At 38.4% G+C, this 4,394-nt stretch overlaps 1 pseudogene; it reads right to left on the bottom strand.

The window, feature by feature from the left end:
* Positions 1-2,709: 2,709 nt before the first annotated feature.
* Positions 2,710-3,021, bottom strand: LOC145538560 (pterin-4-alpha-carbinolamine dehydratase pseudogene; annotated as a pseudogene).
* Between the last annotated feature and the right edge of the window lie 1,373 nt (positions 3,022-4,394).

Below are 4,394 nucleotides of genomic sequence, written 5' to 3'. Positions count from 1 at the left end.
ATGCCTTTGTCTTGAATGGAATGCAACCAGAGGCGTTTAGTGCAAGGACTCTCAGTAAGGCAGCCTGAAATGAACAATGGACTTCAGATAAAGCTAAAATTAAAATGTATATATATATTTTCCTGTACCATCTGCTATTCATTAGGCAGATATTCACCTGACTAAATAGCTAGAACAATGAGTGAAACTTCACATTTTAATATAAGCATAAATAAATGTTTAAAAATCCAAATTGTAAGGGAAGCATATTTTACATTCTCCATATCAGTATAAAGGACATCTGGAAAATACTTTTCTGCCTTGTAGATTTAAAGAAGTTCAGTTAAAACTATCTAATGATTTTAAATAGCCTATAATTTCCTAGAAATATTTTCAGTTTTATATTTTGATAATGTTCTGTTGCAGCTAGAACCAGTTGGGATCTATTTTAAATACTTTCTTGTTCTTCCTACTACTAATCTCCTCTCATTACTATTCAACATTTAGAAAGCGGCAACAAAATGCTGGGTTTGTATTAAATATGACCTTAGGCACAATGGGCTCACACTTCCACCATGATGGGAAAAAACTTTGCATTTATAAAGAATGTACATAGCAGAGAATAGAAGCAAAATGATAATAATTATGGGGATTTACATCACCTATAAGTTGATTCTGGTTCTCTTCACAGCTTGAGGTAATTCCAAAATGCCACTGATGATGCAAAAGGTGGAAATTTTTGCAGCAATGGCATTTGAGTAGAGTAGTGGAGATTGTCAGGCTCCTAGAAGTAGAGAGAAGGGAGGCACAGGCAGAAGTGGGAGCAGTGGCAGCAATGACAGTTAAGAAGTGTCCACGACATTCCTCATTTCACCTTACACTATTACATGGTCAACCTGTGGCTCGCTGGACACCTAAGGAGCCTCTGGTCTCCATTCTGCTCTCTGCATCTTCCCGCCCACCTCAGAGCATCTAATGGGATACTGGAACCACTGGGCCTAATTATGTTCTCATGGACAATGCTGAGGTTGTTTTTCTTGCTCCTGGAATGAGAACCCATGTTTTGTGCCTAGGCAATTTTAACACACACACACACACTTCAGTGAAAGTCACCTGCTCTGAAAAACTTCTGTGGTATCTACAGTCTAAATGAAATGCCCCTCATTTGAACTCTCATAGTAACTTGCACACACTTCTATTCTTATATGATTAGTTCTTTTTTATCCTTCTAAGTTTCTCTTAAAGATTATAAACTACTTGACAAGGAAAATATCTGATTAAAGTGTATATATATTTCTACTACCAAACACACTTTGGGAGAGTGATAGTCACTCTAGAAATACTTTCTGTTCTTCTGAAGGAAGAACAGAGGAATGATATTTCTCGTTCCTTTTTTTTTTTTTTTTTTTTTTGCCCCATTCAGGTAATTTTTTCAACTGTTAGAAAGATGTTCTAGGTGAAGAGAAATAAAAATCCAGTTCCTATGGCTTTATAGAAGGTTTTGCAAAAGTGGAAATGATTCTAAAATGATAAAAAGTGATCCGTTGTCTTTAATCAACCCATAGTCTATGTTAGCAATGTCACTCATAAGAGTTATAGTGAAAAACTATTGCAGATAAAACTAGCTTGTCTTAGCAAGTTCTTTTATAAAGCTTGTATAAAATACCATTTCAGGCAGAATTGACCCAAACAAAGAACATGTTTTATCTTCAGAGATAATTAGAGACACTGATCGAATAATTAGTGCCTGCGCTGTGCTGTGCTTAGTCGCTCAGTCGTGTACGACTCTTTGCGATTCCATGGACTGTAGACAACCAGGCTCCTCTGTCCATGCGGATTTTCCAGGCAAGAATAGTGGAGTGGGTTGCCATTTCCTTCTCCAACTTAGCGCCTACATATACTAATTTTATGGTCCTGAGAAGCTGCCAGCATCCAAACCTGTCATTTTCTCTGCCTGAAGTATTTTAGGCTAACGATGTATCTATTAGGGGAGACAACACTAGAATGTTGTCATTTCTCACTTGCTGATGCCAGTAAGAGCTTTCTACTCACAGCTTTCTAAGAACTATTTGCAAGAATAGGAGCAGAAGACAGGTTGTGCATTAAGAAGAGAAATTTGCAAAACCACAGAATCTAACATCTATCTTATAACAGTGCTAGTTAGAAAATATTTGTGGGACTTTGAAAGACATTCTCAGTTCAGGGGGGCTTTTCCTGGTCTTCTATAAAATAAAGGAGTGGAAATTTTGAGGTTTATAGTACCATATTTCTTTTCTTTTTTTTCCCAAGTGAAACAATGATTTTATTTGAGGCATAAAAGTGAATGCATTTCTGTCACATTGGATGTGGACAACTTTAGGGCCCTGGTTTCTAAGATAAGCCTTTGGCTTAGACACAGTTTCCATCAAGCTTCTTGAAATGAATCAGAAAAGGAGCAAGCAAGACATGGCCTGGAAAGAAATCATTACTGTTGCTGGGAAGTTGGGAAGCAAGGAAAGAACTTACTCAGATCAGTGTACATGTTTCAGAGGTCCAAGGAGGAAGAGAGTGGTGTGGGAAAAATGGTCTAATTTCCTCATCTTGGCAGTGATGTGGCCCTCTCCCTCCAGGCAAAGAACTTGCCTCTAATTGGAGGCATCAGTACTGACTTGGCAATTTTGACTGCAGCAACATCTGAAGGCTCCCCAGTTCCCTGGATCCCCTGAAAAACTCAGAGAGGAAGGGCGGGGTCTATGTCATGGACCCTACCGCTTGCTCCGTGAAGCTGGCCATATTTATTCCCTTTCTGAAAGGCCCATACACTTGTGGGTACTCAGGATGGTGTGGACCTTGGTGCACAGGTTAAACCATTCAGGATGCTGGTCCAATTTTTCAGTCTGCAGGCCACTTTCATCATAAGGCCAAAAGCCCTACTGAGGTCTTTGAAATGGAACTGCCTGCAGATGGCATCCTGCCCTTCTGGCTCCTTCCACGTCATGGCGGGTGGTTTGGCAGCAGCTGGTCCTCCTCCTCAGCACTTGGTTTGTGGACTTAGCCAGTCATGAAGGGGGGAAGGAGGGTGTGGGGGGCATGGACGCGGGCAGCAGTGGTAGCAGTGGAGTGGAGGAGTATGACTTATAGTTCCATATTTCTAAGAGATACTTACTGTCTAAATTTTTATAATAATTGAGAGAATAAAATGAAAGGTCCATACCATATCATTAGAAGGCTTTTGCATGGGATGCTTTTTTTTGTATATAAACTCTCAATCTTTTCTTTTTTGTAATTAATGTTATTGTTGATTTACAAGTTTCTGTTAGTTTGAGGTGTTCAGCAAAGTGAATCAGTTATACATACACATATATCCACTCTTTTTTAGATTCTTTTCCCATATAGGTCATTACAGAGTACTGAACAGAGTTCCCCATGCTAAATATACAATAAGTCCTTGTTAGTAATCCATTTTATATATACTGGTGTGTATGTGTCAATCCCAGTCTTCCAATTTATGCCTTCCTACGGAGATGCTTAATAAAGAACCAAGACAGGCAAGGAAAAGCGCTTAAAGCTAATAATTCAGACTGTGAGACAATGGCGTTAGGGTTAGTGTTTACTGATTTCACATCTTTTACAACTTTGTTTAAAGCTGGTAAGAGAAAATGGGGAATTACAGAAAAAAATTGAATGACAATAACAAAGATGGATAGCCGAGAGCAATAGAATCTTGAAAGATTCTGAATGGTACTTCTGAGCCTTGATATAATAGAAATAAAAAGAATGAAATGCTATGAAGTTCAGATTTAATAACCACATTTATCAAACTACCTGAGGCTTTAGTTACAGAAATCTGTTTGTTTTACATAGAAACAATATTAATAATTAATAAACACTGGCCATTCTATTGATAAACACTTGCTAAGTACCTCTTTTATCCTCTCCGCTATCCTGAGGTACATATTCTTTTTATTGGCATTTTATTAATAACAAAAATAATACACAGGAAGGTTAAAAAATTTGCTCAAAATAAATGGTAAAGTGTGTTTTAAGACAGGGCAATCTAGTTCCCAATCAGAGTTGAACTCTTATCCATTAGACTATAAGACATTGATTAAAAATTATCTTAAAGTAGATCCAAGAAGAATTCCTTAAAAACTCAACACTGTTTTAAAGAGTGTTGTTCTTGGAATGATGTAAAGCATGTAGAAGTTACTTCATCCCTAAGGTATCTGCCAGTTCCTTCCTGTTATTGCTAATAATCAACTGTTAATCACAACCTGCCAAGGGGAGACAGAGTTTGCTCTGGCAACAGTGACCTTCTCCTCCACCTACTTCCATCCTGTGGGCGACTGTGGTCCTCTTGAGATGCTGGAGCTCTCCAGCCTCAAAATCTCTCTGTCCCAGTAAGAGCAAGCCAGATGCGGCATAAGCTTCTCTAC

The sequence above is a fragment of the Giraffa tippelskirchi genome, chromosome 1 (assembly GCF_054371585.1).
Source record: "Giraffa tippelskirchi isolate mGirTip1 chromosome 1, T2T-mGirTip1v1.2.pri, whole genome shotgun sequence".
Taxonomy (NCBI): Eukaryota; Metazoa; Chordata; class Mammalia; order Artiodactyla; family Giraffidae; genus Giraffa; species Giraffa tippelskirchi.
Note: the sequence above shows the minus strand (reverse complement) of the source record. Positions and strands in the feature narration are given on the sequence as shown.